A 17,495-nucleotide genomic window follows, 5' to 3' on the forward strand; every position below is an offset into this window, starting at 1 on the left:
GTGCTTTAAGTATATATTTAATCTACTAAATCTGGAAGGGTAGAAGGCAGGGAGTGTCATGGTTCCCAAGATAGTTAAGTAACCTGGACATAACTTGGTCCTTGCAGTTTTCGTAGACTAATATAAGATATCAGAGCGTTAAAGGGGATAATGGGTGGGTGTCGTACAGGGTTAATAGTGTGAAGATCGAGTTTAGACTGATTGTTTTCCCCTTAAAGGCTCTACTTTTTTCTTTCTGGTAACATAAATTTTCATTTTGTGCAGAGTGGGGGAGAATAGAGTTGGCAGGAGATTATCAATTTTGGAATTAAGAAGGGTTTTGCAGTTCGTATAATGCATTGTCTAGAATGTCCACTTGAAGTCCAGCCAGAAACATACATCACCCTGCTCCCATATGCATCCCCCGGGCAATATAAAATAAGACAAGTTTCAAGATGTTGTAAACCAGATTAATCCTTGTCTTAAGTTACCATGGAAACATAGTAAAAGGACAAGAAGGGCAAAAAAGGAAGTCTTTCAACAGGATATATGGAAGAATAAGGTTAAAGTGAAAGGCTATATATATTAGTGTGTATCACATGGGAGAGTGTATACGTACCTGTGTGTGCATGTCTGCATGGGTGTGCAAGGGCGTGTGTGCACATGTATGTGGCTGCGTGTGTTTGTATGTGTGCATGCACACATATTTGTGTATGTGCCCGCATGTGCTGACATGGGCGTACATGTCTTTGTGTATATGTTTCTGGTCAGTTTGCAAACTTTGTCCTCTTAATCTCTGCAGTGGAGGCTCCATGTCCTCACTGGAGTATCAGCTCAACCTCTACTTTGGCAGCGTTTTCCAAATCACCCCTAAGTCAACATCACTACCTAGAGCTTCGTTCTCATGACCTAATTATCTCTAAAGGAGTTACTACTCACTGGCTTTTATGGAGTCTGCTTCTCTCTGCATTTCCAATTTTTCAACAGTAGGAAGACCAGAACAGAGTAACCTTTGAAGAAATGAATGAACGAGTGGTCCCATGAATCATCGCTCGCCTGGGATGATGGTATGCCATTGAGGAGTATTGAAAAAGCATTCTTTCCCTGATAAGGTGGGAAGGAGGCAGGCATTGTGTCATACACCTTTAATCCCAGAGGAAGGCAGACCTCTGTGAGTCTGAGGTTAGCCTGGTCGACAGAGTGAGTTCCAGGACAGCCAGAGCTACATAGTGAGACCCTGCCTCAAAGACAGACAAATAGAGGAGACAGAGGGAGAGAGAGACACAGAGAGACAGAGACAGAGACAGAGACACAGAGAGACAGAGACAGAGAGACAGAGAGAGACAGAGACAGAGAAAGAGACAGAGAAAGAGACAGAGAGAGACAGAGAGAGACAGAGAGAGACAGAGAGACAGAGAGAGATGTGTCAGAAGAAAAGGGAGGGATGATGGTACAGCACTGAGAAACATCACGGATGACTTCCCTCCATGATATGTGAAATGTGTTAGAGGTAAAAATCAAATCAAATCAAAACAAAAACAAACAAAAACCACATTACTGAAGGCAAAGGGAAGAAAGTATATTTGCATGCTAGAAAAATCTTATCAGTCAAATCACCCCAAACAGAAGAAAGCAACAGTCTTTAGCTAAAAGGGGTGAATGTAAGGAGAAAGTCCAACTTAACGAAGAGAGACATGAGTGGCTGGAGGGGAGCTAGAGAGGGCAGTGGATCTCCCTCCCACCTGGGGCATTTAACACAAGGCCCGTGATTAGCTCTTAGCTTTAGAAGAGGAGTTCTGCAAGAGTTGCAAGTCCAACTGATGTTCTAGTTAATAGAACAATTATTTTGAGCTCTCTCTTTCTGTCTCCCTCTCACATCTCTAAATAATGCAAGAACCCTGTTGTCCACACTGGACCAAGGTCTGTAGAAGGGCTTCTATCAGCTCACAGCGCTGGGATGGAATCCCCCTCCCCATGCCTCAGTCTGTCTGCCTCAGGGGTCCCTGCATGTGGTGGGCCTCACTGAGCAGCACTGACAACAGGAGCATGATGTTTAACTGATGGACCGCTCCTGTCCTATTGGTAGCTTAGTGAGCCTGCTTAGGCAGTCTCTACCGGTCCCATTCTGCATCATCATCCCACATGCGATTCCACAGGTTCAGTTTGCCATCACGGACACTTAAATGGCTCCAAATCTCATGAGCCTTGGAAGGATCTAAATATTCCCACCAGTTCTCAATTCTCTTTCTATGCTCACAGACGTACATACTGAGACCAGTCTGTCTATGCATCGACTGACAGACAGATATGCAGCTATTGAACCTGCACCTCTATAAAAGGGCCACGCTTGTTCCCCACTTGTGAGAATGCCAGTCTACAGAGGCACCACATCCACCGAGGATGGGATTTCCCCCTACACTGTTACCATTCCAAGATGCTCAAATCCCCAGGAGCAAAAGGAAGGCAGAGGCTGAAACAGCTTGTGCAGCCTTTAATACACTCCGGAGGGCAGATCATGGATCAGGGGTGCTTTCTTTGATCTTTAGCACAGAGTTCCATGCACTCCAGTGCCACACTGCAGGGAGGGAGCCAGCAGTGTGCATCCTCTAAAGTTCTACCATCTGCAGCTGGCCTTCAACACCCCACTAGGAGGCAGAAGTCAAGGCGGCCTGAATACGTTCACCTGAGCATCTGTGGGGCTAGGGCAGGATAGTGAAACATGAGGGACAGATCTAAGGCACAATTAGAAATGTACTGTGTACTCTTCGTGAAGAATTAATTTATAAATAATTAGACTGATTAACTAATTATTGATTGTTAACTTGGCAGGATGTGGTCTCACCAAGGGGGACAAATCTCTGAGGTATGTTTGTGAGGGAGTCTCTAGGGTCAGTGAATTGAGATAGGAAGACACATCCTAAACGTCCGAAATGTCGGTGGCACCACCCCGCGGGCTGAGGTCCCAGACTCTGTAGTGTTGAAATTTCCTACCAGGTTGATTACGTATTTAGTGGGTAGCGTTCCTAGAAAAGAAATACAAGCTAGCCTTTCAACACGCTGCCATTGCCATAGTACAGTCTTAGAAGACCTACATGTCATTGGAACACAGAGGAGACAGGGAGACATTCAAGATGGCTGCTTGTCTAAAACACGGTCAATAGCCTTTCAATGAGTTTTGAGAGTGAGAGAGCTAGCGAGATGGCTCTGTAATTAACAGCACATGCTGCTTTCGCTGAGGATTCGGTTGGATTCGGTTCCAGCACCCAGAAGGCAGCTCCCAACCATCTGTAACTCCAGCTTCAGGAGATCCAGTGCTCTCTTCTGCCCTCTGTAGGGGCCAGACACACACACGGTGCACGTGTAGCTCCATGGGCAGTATAACCGTGCACATTGTTTTAATGGCTCTGGCTCTTTTTTTCTTAAAGGTAACCAAGTCGGTTTTATAGAGAAACAAAGTAACAGCCCCCAGCAAGGGATGGGAGAGCAGGGAAGGGGGGTGGGGTGTCCGGAAAATGCTTGCCTTGGTCCTGGTTCCTTATGTCTTATTAGTGGTTTTACATGAAAGTCACAAGACAGGACAAGGATTCTACTTGACATTCGAAATTGTCAGTAACATATGTTTAAAATTACAGCTAAATTCGAGTGATAAAAGTTAAACCCTTACATAGAAAAAGAAAGAGGTTCGTCACTTCATAAATGTGAAACATAGCCATAAAAACGTATTAGTGATGGCCAGTGTGCTAGCTGGCTGGCATTCCTTCTAGACTCTTCCTCCAGTTACCAGCCGTGCCTGACTCACTATAAAAGGGGCAGCTTGCCCCCTCCTCACTCTCTCCTCTTGCTCTCTTCCTTTCTTCCCCCTCTGTCCTTTCTCTCCCGATCCCTCCCTCCATCTCTCTCTGCCTTTCTCTGTCTCTAACCCATCAACTCCCTTCCCTATGCCCTAAATAAACTCTACTCTATACTAGAATATAGTATATATTCTATATGTGACTGGTCCCTCGGGGGGGATGTCTCAGCATGGGCCCTCCAAGGCACCCCCTTCTCCCACCAAATATTGAGCCTCTACCAATCTTATCTCTGGCATCTTTTTCTTTAAAAAAAAACAAAACTCAACACTAATGAGTTATCCGTGCTTTCTTAAATACGGGCATATTCCACTCTGCCAATCCAGGGCCAAGGATACGAGGAAGACAACGCTGGGCTTCATTCAGAGCCTGATGCCGGACTTCCTCCCCCGCAAGTTACTCTTTTTTCACACCACCAAATTCCCCCCATTCTTTTAAACTCTATTTGGATGATTTCTATCATCTATAAATTTTCTATAAATTCTATAAAGATTATTTATGCGTCACCACCTCTGTCTCTTGACAGAGTCCTACTATGTATCCTAGACTGGGTTGGGACTCACTGTGTAACTCCTGCTGGCCTTGAACTCACAGCCATCCTCCTGCGTCATTCTCGCCAGGTCTTGGATTATAGGTATGCGTCAGTCTGCCAATCATTTCTTCCACTTCTGTCCACACCGATAATAATGTGACTCTTGTCTGTGACCATCCAACCACGAGAGAGCAATGCCCCATGTCTTTACACTTAGGGCTGTGTTTAATGGCTCGCTCTTTAACCACTGGGAGTCCAAGCACACCGCCCAGGACACTGCAATTCAAGTGGTAGTTCACAATCCAGGAGTGTCTCCATCTCTCAGGAGCTGACGAGGCCTGTATTCCAGTGTTGTAGTGAGAACTGAGAGAGATTTATCACACTTGGTTTTACACATAACTTAACTGCAGAGAACATTAACAACTAAGAGATTGCCTTTTTTATGTTTCCAGTGTTTAAGATTTACTCTCAGATTTTACTGCCCAGCATACATTTCAGGAAAGAGCTGAGTACGTTCAATGCATAGTTCCTAGGACCCAGATAAATTACTCAGCTTTGTCATTGTTATGCTTGCCAGTTTGTTTGGGGACATAATTAATGATGAAAATACCAGGACCAAAGATCCAAAGATGTGTACAGCAGGAAATATTAGAAATCTTGGTTCCCAGCACCCATGTAAGGTGTTACAACCACTTGTAACTCCAGCTCTCTTCTGGCCTTCACGTACACCAACACACATGTACACATGAGTATGTACACACACGCACGCTTGTATACACACACGCATGCACGCACACATAGTAAAAGAGCTGTCCGTGTGGAGATTCTGAAACATAGGCACACCAGGGATGTTACTAAAATCACTTAGTGTGAATGCCATCTTCAGAACAGCTATTCTCCATGAATATTATTTATTACTTAATCCATATCAGAGATTGTAAAATGAAAGAAAGTAATATAGTGTATATTTAATGCTTGAAAATAATATGGCAGCAGTTGATCCTTAACCAGCTAGTTCCCCAAATAACCATACAGAGACCCTTTAATATTCCAAAGCGTAGGCCTTAGATAGCCAGACTCTCAATTAGTTCAGTTAAGTCAAGCTGACCACCTCGCCCCACCCAGCCACATGGCTATACCTTTCAGGCCCATTGCTACATCTGTCTTCTCTTATGTCTCCTGGCAAAAAGGCCTTCCATGTTCTTCCTCCCAGAGGTCCTTTCTCCCTCCAGGAAGTCCCGCCTCCCTCTCTGTACTGCCCAATCATAGGCCTTAGCGTTTTATTGACCAATTCAAAGTTTGTACAACCAAAGTTGGTGTATTTAAGACTTCACTGGTGTTGGGGAAATCATATCTTGGGGTCCAGATTTAGCATTTGCATACATAGCAGCCCCAGACCAACCCTAACAAGAGATAAACAAAGACAAAATAATTTATTTGAGTCATACAGAGAGTATGTAGCTGTGGCAACATTTAGAATTTGCAGCCTGGCGATGCCTTTAGCTGGGATGTGGCAATCAAAAGACAAGCTTCAGGTTTTCCTACTCTCACCACTCAATTGCCTAAACATGGAGGTCAAAATATTTCATAATCTCTTCCTTCCATGAGAAGCCAACATTTTAGCTTAAGGTATGTCCGATGCTACATATACACACATCCAGCTACAATGGGAAGTTTTCAACTGAAAATCTAAAGCCTCTTCATGGCTGGAGAAAACTCTGTGGTTAAAAGCACCGTATACCCTTAGGGAGCACCAGACTTCAGCTCACAACTTCCTGTAAGTCTGACTTCAGGCAATCTGATGTCTACTTCTGGCCTCGGCATGCAACACACACACACACACACACACACACACACACACACACACTCAACCCCCACCACCACTGACAAACACAAATGCATATACATACTTAGAAATAATAAATCTTTTAAAAAAATTTTGTATGTGATTTATTTCCTGGGTAAGAGAGTTGGACTTGTTGGGGAGAAAGGAAGTACGATATGATACAGATAAAGACAGTGGTGAGTCCATCTGGGAGGTTATGAGTTCCTGAGTCGCTGTGAGAAACACTGGTTAGTGGAGAGGACTGTTTGATGCTGAACTGTTAAAACTAGACACATACAGGAGACAGTAGGATTCTTTAGCCTCAGTACCTTACAGGCTCCCAATATGCCATCCTCCACAGCCCGGGACTCTCTGGAGAGGGAGGATTTTACATGGCTATCATTGGCGTCCACACACATCTCAGGAGGTATTTTCAATACTGAGAGATCGTCAGTGTCCTAGCCAGTGAGGTGGTACAGCAGGGGCCACGGCGAAGATAAGGCGCACAGTTGGCATGTGTAACGGCTGATCTTGGTTGCCAAGAACTGCTTCTGTCAAATTAGGTATGTTAATTTGGGGCATTTTCTTGATGGTTAATTTGCGTGAAGGCTCAGCCCACTGTGCGAGTGACCATCCCTAGACAGGTGAGCCTGGGATGTGAAGGGAAATAGCAGAATAAGGACTCTGAAGCAAGGGACCAAGTAACGTTTCTCCATGGTTCTTGCTTTGAGTGCCTGTCCTGACTTCACTGTGTTCTGTAAGCTAAAAGCGAAACAAACAAACAAACAAACAAACAAAAGAACCCCCCAAACCAAAAGCAAGCAAGCAAACAAACAAAACACCTTTCCTCCCCCAAATTATTTTGGCCATGATATTTATCATAGCAAGGGAATGACCTACAACAGAGTCCTTTATGAGCACGTGAATGATATCTTTCATGTAGTTAAAGATCTTTTTGTCCACTGGGGTTTGGCTAGGGATGCAGAATCAACCCCAACCCCGATGTATTCCGGGTATAGCATATTTTACATGGATCAAAGGATTTGAGTGACAGTCAACGGCACCAATATAGAAGACAAAGGAGCCACCACTAAAGCTAGATTTGATGTCCCAAATCTGAGACTGCACTTGCCTAGACTCTGCTATAACTCCATGATTGCAAGAATCTTTTGGCATCCAAAGCAGCTGCAAAGTAGGGTGGAGTTCTGGTTCCAGGAAGCTGCTGGGCCACTCTTGTCTCCCCCCAACCTCCCCCAGCTCCTAGCCCCACTCCCTGCCCCCGTACACACACACACACACACACACACACACACACACACACACACACACACACACCTGGCTCAGGGCAGCCTACAGAGAGTGGCTTCTGCTCCTGCTCAGTTTATCGTTTTCAAATGAGACCAGAGCTCCGTGGATGGCAAACATCCCCTTGGAAACCCGCATAGAAGTAGAGATTATGGGAATGCAGTTCACTACCTTGCACAGAAAGGTGGCAAGCATTAGGTCACCAGATTGCAGCTCACAGAAGGTGGGAGACTCAACATGGTACTAAGTTACCAAGAATCGATGCCAGCCTCACAATGTCGGAGGGAACAAAGGTGGTCCACACACACACAGAGCAACCTGGAACAAAGAAAGAACAAAACTGTCTTGTTCTTAACTAACAATCATGACATCTGAGGCTGGACAGTGAAGAATGAGAACCGCCTAAAACACAGCTCATTTAGAAACCAAGACTCTAGTTGGGAAGAATATAGTCAAGTGCCCCGAAGATAACTGAGGACCAGAGAGGAGTTTGTTGCATAGGCAAAATGCAAGGAACAGATTCACTTTCACTTACAGAAGCACATAAAGGTGAGGAATATTTGGGGCAAGACAGGTGTCAAGAAATTGTAAAATAAAACCTTCGAATGCATTGGGTGAAGAGTCATTTGCAATAGATGCATGGGTTCAGAATAAATTATATGTTCTCTTAGCTTTTTCCTGATTATATCTGTAGGGGTGTGTGTGTGTGTGTGTGTGTGTGTGTGTGTGTGTGTGTGCGCGCGCGCGCGCACGCACACACGCATGCAGACACTCTAAGGGCATCTCCCTGCAGCTGTAGTCAGAGGCTACCATGAATGTGGATTTTAGGAACTGTACAAAAGTGTTCTGGAAGAGGAGCTCACACTCTTAACTGCTGACACAGCCCTAACACAGTATTTAAAATATCCCATTTGTAGTTATGTCCACTTATAGGATTTTTACTCACTCTTTTGTCCACTTCACTTCTATTACAAAAGTGCACTCTAGGCCAGGCTGAGATCTCAGATGTGTAGACATGATCTTCTAACAGCCTGATATGTTCTTTCACAGAAAAAATAGTTTTACTTGGGGAAACAAAACAAGGACAAACCCCCCACATCCAACTTGAAAGTATCTGCTTGGAAGTGCAAGAGCTCAGATCTTCCAGTTCTTGCTACTTTGTGCAAGCTCGTCTTCAACAGACAGGTGATGGGAAGGTCCCTCTCAGGAAAACTGAGAAAACGGTCACCCTTAAATGTTGGAAAACAACTTGCCAGTTGAAGTTTTTGCTACATTTTGACTGTTTCACCAACTTCCGAGTTGACTAGTTAACCCAGCTAAGCTACCTCTGAGACACAATCTGTTGATGTTTCTCCTTCACAGATTAGGACGTTTGAGATGCAGGACTCCTGCTCAACGTCAGGGCTTGTTGTGGGAAAGCCATGGTTCCTGGGTTCTGGAGTCAGGCCCAACCATCAGATGCACGTTGAAGCATTCAGTACCACTGCCAGCCCTCACATCCCTCATGGCTGTTACATTGCCTTTTCCTAAAATTATTTCTAAGATTACTTTTTAATGTTATGGGTGGGCAAGCATGCTTGTGGAGGAGTCTAGAGCACAACTGTCAGGATTCGGCTCTCTTCTCCTACTGTGTGGGTTCCAGGGATTGAACTCAGATCATCAAGCTTGGCGGCAAGCTCCTCAACCTACTGAGCCATCTCACTGGGCTCTATGTTAGCTCTTAAGAGAATGAACTAAAAGGAAAATGATAGGAGGAGACATGGAAAGTGATCACCCTGAACACAGTAACATTTTTATTTTTCAACTCCGGGTAGGCTTAGTTTTGTGTTGAAATTCATGGCTTTTGTGATTACTGTTTTTCTGGTTTCCAGCTGTTCCTATGCTCTTTGGAAAGAACCCTGGCATTAGTAAGAGTCTTTACTTCAGTGTTTTATGACTTTTTGTGGGGGGCAGTGTGGGACATCTTTTTTAACATTTATAAAGGTTGTTTATTTTATGTTATGCTTGTTTTGCCTGCACACATAGCTGTGCATCTTGTGTTTGTAGACCTCATGGAGGGCAGTAGAGGGTGTGGGCTCACATTAGACTGGCGTTACACACAGTTAGTTGCCATGTGGGTGCTGGGAATTGAACCTGGGTCCTCTGTAAGAGCAACTCTACTCTTAATTGTTGAATCCTCTCTCCAACTAAATGGCTTGGTGCTCTTCAATTTCAGTTTCTACACACTCCTGATTCATGTAATGGAAGGTGTCTTGTTTCTTGTTGGCCTTCTATTTGGCCAATTACTGGGTTCATTTGCCAGGAATCTTCTAGTTTTCTATATGGACAACTGTGTTCTGTGAAAGTAGGAGCAGATTTTTGTCTTTATTTCCTTATATTCCTCGTGACTTTGAAATGTCCTTCCTCACTTCAGGGTTATAACTACAGGGCTATTTTAAGTATGTGGTAAGACCAGGATGTCTTGCTCCTGGCATCAGGAGAAAGTAACTTTTCACTACTAACTATGCAGCTTGCTGGGGGGGGGCTGGTTAATAGCTGTTCTGTATCAAGTGAAGTAATTATCTTCGATTCTACATTTCCCGAGAATGCTATCATGGAGGGAACTTGCATTTTGCCAAATGCGTTTTCTGCATCAGTTGATGTGGTTATATGATTTTCTGCTTAGCTAATTGACATGATTGATCACACTGATTAATTTCAAGTGGGGAGACAGCTCTGCACATCTGGAATAAGGTTCACCCGGAGATGGGGAGTAGCTTGTTCCATTCATTAGGGCATTGAGTCGCCTAGGACAGTTTGCATTTCTTTTCTCTTTCTTAATAAAATGTCTTTTAAACTTATACATTTCTTATTCCTGGAATTTTCTATTTACATTTTGCAGACTTTGGTTGAATGTGAACTACAGATACTAAAGGAGAAAAAGCTGAAAGTAAATGAGGAATATTAGATATCAATATCAGCTCAATATTAGATATCAATATCAGCCCAATATCAGCTCCCCTGCCCTTGGTCCTGGAAACTTTCTTTCTTCTGTTGTTTTTTTTTAAATTTTAAATTAGGTTCTGGAGAGGCATAGGTTGTTTTTTTTTCCTTTCCACCATTTTGTCCAGTTTTGCATTGTGTGAACACTATTTTTCTATGTGTAGAGCAGTACATAAATGTATTGCTAATTATTATTTTAAAAGTTCTGTAGCATTCTTCATTGACTTAAATCTAGGTCTAGTTATGAATCTGTGAGTAGCAATTTTAGGATTTGTTTCTAGTGTGTGTGCATGCACATGAGTATGCACACGTGAATGCAAGCCAGAAGAGGACATTGAATCCTTTAGAGCTAGAGTTACAGGCAGTGCTGAACTGCCTGACTTGAGCATTGGGTACCAAATTCGCGCTCTCTGGAAGGACAGTAAGCATTCTTAACCCCTGAGCCCTCTCTCCTGTCCTTTTCAGTAACACTTCTACTGGGGAGCAAATGGGCTGGTGGCCCACTTCTTTCCTTTGGATCTTTTCTTTTGAAAAATAAATTTATGTAGCATTGTGCCTTCTACTGCCCAGTACCTGCACCATGGTTGGGAGGCTGCCTGTGGGCTCTCCATGTCCACTACTCTTATATGTAGAGCTCATAGTAAGGACTGAACATTAATTCCCCCTCTCCTGGAAGCCCTTACCACACTGACAACTACAGAGACTCAGACGCTGATGTTTGTCCTTATCCCTAAAGATGTCTTCTAGGACACACGGCTGATACCTTATATCAGACAAGATGCAAGCCCAATTCATATTGTTTCCCATGGGCAGTGACAACATTTATGAATAAGGCATAGTGTATTAGTTATAGCTCTTGTCACTGTGGACAAAATATGGGACAGAGACAACGTAAGGTTTGTTTCGGTTCTTGTGTTCAGGAGGTCCCGGTCCTTAGTGGCAGGAAGGCATGCTGGGACCTAAAGTTTCCACCTGTAGAACATGAGCATCTCTGTTAAGAGAACAGGAGGATGGACTGCAATCTGCAGGGGTGGGCATGGCTTTCACAGGCTCAACTCTAGTAACCTGAGTCCGCCAGCCAAGCCAAGCCAAGCCCCAGCTCTGCATGGGACTCCAGTCACTGAAATAGCCTCCCAAGTTGAGAACCAAGTGCTCAAAGCATGAGCTTATGGGCAGCATTTCATATTTGAACCATAGCTCACAGTAGGAGAGCAAGAGCAGCTGGCAATAAATATAGAAGGACTATATAGCATGATACTATTTCTTTAAAATGTATAAATTTCTCATTCCTGGAATTTTCTACTTACTCTTTACAGACTGTGGTTGGCTGCAAGTTACAGATACTAAAGGAAGGAATGCAGAAAATACCTGAGGAACATTACATATCAACATCAGTTCCCCTGTCCTTGGCCCTGGCAACGCCAGGGAGTTCATTTCCAGTCATGTCCTGAGGAAAGAAAGAAAGAAGCTTCTGGACTGGTTAAGACGCTCAGTAGGCAACTTGAGCACGAGGACCCAAATTTGAACTCCCAGCACTCATGTATGAAAAGAAAGCTGAGCAGGAAATGAGAGCCTTGCAATCACAGTGCTAAGGAAGCTGACAGTAGGACCCAAGGACTTCTGGGAATCAGGCTGAATCGATGAGCTACAAGTTCAGTGGTAGACCCTGTTTTAAAAGGAGAGAGAGAGAGAGAGAGAGAGAGAGAGAGAGAGAGAGAGAGAGAGAGAGAGAGAGAGAGAGAGAGAGAGAGAACTGGTACATACATGCATGCGTGTGTACAAACACACGTATGCATGTGGATAGACTCCCGATACCCTTCATAGGAATCCTCTTTCTAGTTCCGTGTTGCTGGTTTCTTTCCCGTCTGTCTTTCTATTTTTCATTTCCACACACGTTTGGTATTCCCCACTCATCTACTTGCAACGAAGTATTGTTTCAGAGTGTGTGTCCCGAGAAGTCATATCAGACATTTAATATCATATATGAATGCTTTGTGTGTATGGAACAATGTTTAAAACTGTGCACTGTGCATTAGGATTCAGAAAACACTGTACAGAGAAAAAAAACGGCTTCTACACGCCGCTCTTCCATTAGACCCCAGGCGCTTCTTGTACGCATGCGCACACATGATCACAGTGTGGGACACATTCCAAGCAGGTTTAATGGGAAGAAATGTGGTATGCTCCAAAACACGTTTACATAGAACTACCTTACAAGTCTCCCAGCACGTTGCTTTGGCTGCCTATGGGAATCTGTCCAAGTCTTAGAGTGGAAACACACTGGACATGAACCAAAACTTCTCCTTAGCCTTTTCTCTCATGGCATAACGTAAGAAAACCAAAACAAAGAAAACGTTCCTGGGATAGCTATGAGGGAGAGGAAAGCAGAACTTCAAATTTAAAAGTAGGAAATAGTAGTTACAATTTTTGCAGTTAAATTCTATCAAGCTCAAAGCAAATATTTCCTGTGATAATTTGAACATTTCTTCATTAAAAATTGTTTTGTGAGTCAAATTGAAAGGTAACTCATTGGGACTGAAGTACACATGCTCCCATGCAGTACCCGTGCACCCATCCATGGGCACGCACGCACACATACATGGAGTACTCGTGTACTCATGCAGAGGCATGCACACATGCATGTGCAACACTAATTTAAACAGACAATATTTTAAAACACATTTAGAAAAATACTGGGTTTGTTTCAGTTTGAGCATTTCGTTGATGAGGGGTTGTGTGAAACAGTCCTGAAATAGTCTGAGATTATGTACTTGTATCAGGAGAGTGGATGCTGTGACATTTAAGTTTATGGATCATGTTAGGGACAGGCTAATTAATGGAGCAGGCTAACATTCATTCCAATAGCCGCACAACTGCAGAAGTCATGCTGAGCGGGTAAGCATGGGCATGCGCATGCGCAGATGAGTGACATCATTGGCGCACTGTTGAGAGGAAAGAGGAGGGAGAAAAGCAAGGAAAGATGGTGCCTAGAGTAGGAGCGCAGCTGGCTTTGCTCACAATGTCCACACATCAAGCCCTGGGTGTTGATAGAGTAGTAGTGACTACAGGTGACTTCCGGAACATTGTCTTTGATGTCCGTGTAAAGTGGTAAGAATACAGGCTCTCTTCCTCTTACTACTTGGATCTAACAGTGGATAGGGAGATGGATAGGGGAACTTCTAATTTGTCTAATATTTATTTTATTTTGTGCTACACGTGTTTGTCTGCATGTATATGGGCACTTTGTGCAATCAGTGCCTGTGGAAGCCAGAAGGGAGTGCTTCTGGGACCCTGGAACGGGAGTTACAGATGGCTGTGACCCACTGTATAGATGTTAGGAACCAAATCTGGGTCCCTCCAAGATCAGCCAGTGTTTTTAATCACGTCATGGAGCCATCTCTCAAGCCTCATGGATGGAGAGTTTTGCACTCCATTTTGAAGAGAGGAACTTGCACACATGTGTTTTAGTGACTTAAGCACATGCTCTGTCGATGGCTTGTCCATTCTGAGCTTGATTTCCAGCCCAGTTGGTGTTTGGAGGAGTCTGGGGTTGAGGCCAGCAGGCACTAACTAGTCTCAGCCTTCAGAGAAGTGCCTGAGCCTAGACACCCAGAGACTCAGAGTATGAAGGACGGAACACGGAGGCACAGACATCACAAGTCTGGAAACTGTGCCTAAGCACCTGACCACAGGGGCAGTCTGAGCTCCGTAATGATTGGCTGCTGCCTTTGTGTCTCTGTGTCCCTTAAAAAGTTGGGGTCTAGAGATGAAAGGCCTTTCGACCTTGCCTGCTCTGATCCCTGGTTCTCTGAAGGAAAAACAGCTTAAAGACTCAGTTCCTGGCTCTGCTCAGAGGCATTTGCAGTGACAGGAAGCAGAATCCGTTGCCATGTTGAGCTCTGCAGCTGTCTAACACCCAAGTACCAGCTACAGCGAACATGGCAGGCAAAGCTGGGCCGTGGAACCTGCTAAGCAAGTACTCTATTGCTGGGCTACACTCTGGGCCTCTTTTTCCTTTTTCCCCTCTTCTCCCTTCCCCCCCTCTCCCCTCTCTCTCCCCCCTCTCCTCTCTCCTCTCTCCCCTCTCTCCTCTCCTTTCCTCTCCCCCTTCCTCATCCTCCCTCTCCCCTCTCTCTCCTCTCCCCCATCTCCTTTCTCCCCCTTCTCTTTCCTTCTCTCCCCCACTCTTCCCCCTCCCCCTCTCCCCTCTCTCCTCCCTTTTCTCCCTCCCCTTTTCCCCCTCTCCTCTCTCCCCTCTTCCCCTCCCCTTTCCCCCTCCTCTTTCCCCCCTCTCTCCCCCTTCTCCCCCTCCCCTTCCCTCCTCCACTCTTCCCCCTCTCTCCCCCTTCCCCTCTCCCCTTTCCCTTGTTACCCCCTCCCCTCTCTCCTTTCCTTTCAATTTCTTTTAGTTTGGAGGCAGGATCTTACTAAGCTGCTCAGGCTGGCCTTGATTGTGAGGATCCCCTGTTTCAGCTTCCAAAGCAGCCAGGACCACAGCCTTGTGCTGCCATGACCCTGACCAGGCCTCTCACGATCACGTCTGCTCTCTACACTCTTTTTGTATTCCCTGTTTCTTTAATGGTAGAAAATGTATAGAAAATGCCAGAAAGGGATTCTTGCCCATTTTTAAAGCCTGGAACGTAGCTGCACCCACCAGGTCTCTCTCAAAAAATATTGTGGCCTAAACAACAGTGCTACTTCACAGTGCTGGTGTGGACGGGAGAAATCTCACAGGGACCACCCTTCGATGGAGAACTCACTGTTGGGAGATGAGGAATCGGTCTTCTCCAGGAACGATCCCCAGATGGATTACCTAATCCCAAGCAGTCATATCTGAACAAATACATGTAGGAGAGCCACCAACCAGAACCAGCAGATTGGATTCATGTATACACGTGCCTGTGTGTTTGCGTAAATACACATACAGTAACTAAAGGAAAAGATTCTAAAGGTGACAGTTGTTGGCAGGCACTGGAGTAGAGGGGGGGATGATAAAAACACAGTCCTCAAGTATGACATTTTCGAAAAGATTAAAAATAAATACAAAGGGATTTTGTAGTGTAGTGGGGAAAAGGTTGGAATACGGGGCTACAGAGACAGCCCAGTGGATGAAGGACTTGCTGTGCAATGTAAGAACAAGAGCTTAGGTCCCCAGCACTGGGGTGGCCTGTAGTTTCAGATGCAGAAGCAGAGTCAAAATATCCCTGGGGGTAGCTAAACTAGCAGTATTAGGAATGCTCAACTGAGAGAACCTGCCTTGATGAATACTTTGGAGAGTGATTGAAGAAGACTTCTGGTGTACTTACACACACTCACATGTGCCCACGCTGGTGAAAAAATGCACACACATCATAGAGAAGCACATCATACACATAGCCATACGCAAACAGATATTGACAACTTGAATATGAAATTTCTTAATACCATTACAATTCTTTTATCGGCACAGGTGTCTACACATGTGTGTGTGCTGGCACATATATGTATGTGCATGCATATGTAGACATGTATGTGTGTGTGTGGTCTGGCACATGTATGTACATGTACGCATTTGTGGACGTGTGGATGTGTATATGTGTGTGTGTTTGTAGTACATGAGTCTGGGAGCCCACAAAGGCCAGAAGAAGACATTGGATCTTCTGAAGTTGGCTACAGGTTGTGAGTCACCCCTGTGGGTATTTGCAACTGAACTTAGTTCCTCTGGAGGAGAAGCAATCGCTCCTAACCACTGAGCCATCTCTCTAGCCCAGTAACATGTTTTTAAAATCACAGCCTTTGGAAAGTGTGGCATGAGGGTAGCACAGTCACTGCCTTTGGTGACACTGGTATGTGAGGTGACAAGACCAAGACATCACTGCCACCAAGGTCTCTTTCTTTGCTATCAATGCAAGTTTCCTTAAGATTTAGGCTCTTCCACAGATATGGACTTTTTGTTTGAGGAGCGCTTGAGAGTTCACAAAGGGGCTGCGCACGCTTTAGCCAGCGTGTTCTCTGCTGCTCTGTGAAGTGAGTCTTAATGAATTCCCTTTGCTTTCACCTCTCAGGTTTAAGGAAGGCAACTTATCAAAGGCTTCATCTTTCAAATGTCCCGAGGAATTAGGGAAGTGCGTTCCTCTGGAAGAAATAACATGGGGCAGTTGTCTGCTTGAAATGCAAGTGAGAAGAGATTGGTGCTCAGAAGGGGAGAAGGTGCCAGAAGCTGAGTTTTTGAAGTGTATAATTTGCCTGGCACCATCCCTCAGTGAGATCTTGGGCCTCCAGGCATGACCACACTTAAACCCTAACACTTTCATTGTGAACTGCTGAAGAATTCCCCAAACACCCCTTTGGGAAGCTTGCTCCCACCTTCTCTAAAGTTCGGAGGAAGGGAAATGTTTCCCTTGTCTTCCTCGTGTCTGTGGTATGTGTGTCAGGCCAGTTGGGTCTTGCTTTTAATTCAATCACTGTAAGAGGCTTGCTTTCTCCACCTAGTGGCCAAGAATGAACCCAGTGAGAGGAGAGGGAAGTAAAAGGTAACCAAGCAGAGGAGCCACAGTGGGATGCTTCTGGGATTAGCTGACTGCTCCTGCTCCTGCTGACTCTGTACCAGACCCTTCACCTCCGCCATCAGTCCCCACTCCTCAGACAGTGGGAATGCTTCCTGACCCTACTGAAGCAGGAGGATTCAAGTGACTTGCCCAAGTTCACACGGGCACAACAGGCAGTCTCCTCTATTGCACTTGCTTCCAGAACTCAGGACGGCAGGGATTCTGTGATTATCTTGAAGTAAAGTCATGACAAATATCAGTCCCTCAGTTTAGAGATAGGACCAAAATAAGAGGATCTGGGATTGAGCGGTAGGAAAGACTAACTTCTCTCTCTCTCTCTCTCTCTCTCTCTCTCTCTCTCTCTCTCTCTCTCTCTGTGTGTGTGTGTGTGTGTGTGTGTCTCTGTGTGTGTGCACAACAATAAGTTTGAGTGTGTGGTTGAATATGTCCAGATGTTTCAGTGTGAGCTTCTTTCTTTTTCTTTTTCTTTTTTTTTT

The sequence above is a fragment of the Rattus norvegicus genome, chromosome 8 (assembly GCF_021556685.1).
Source record: "Rattus norvegicus strain SHRSP/BbbUtx chromosome 8, alternate assembly SHRSP_T2T, whole genome shotgun sequence".
Lineage (NCBI taxonomy): Eukaryota > Metazoa > Chordata > Mammalia > Rodentia > Muridae > Rattus > Rattus norvegicus.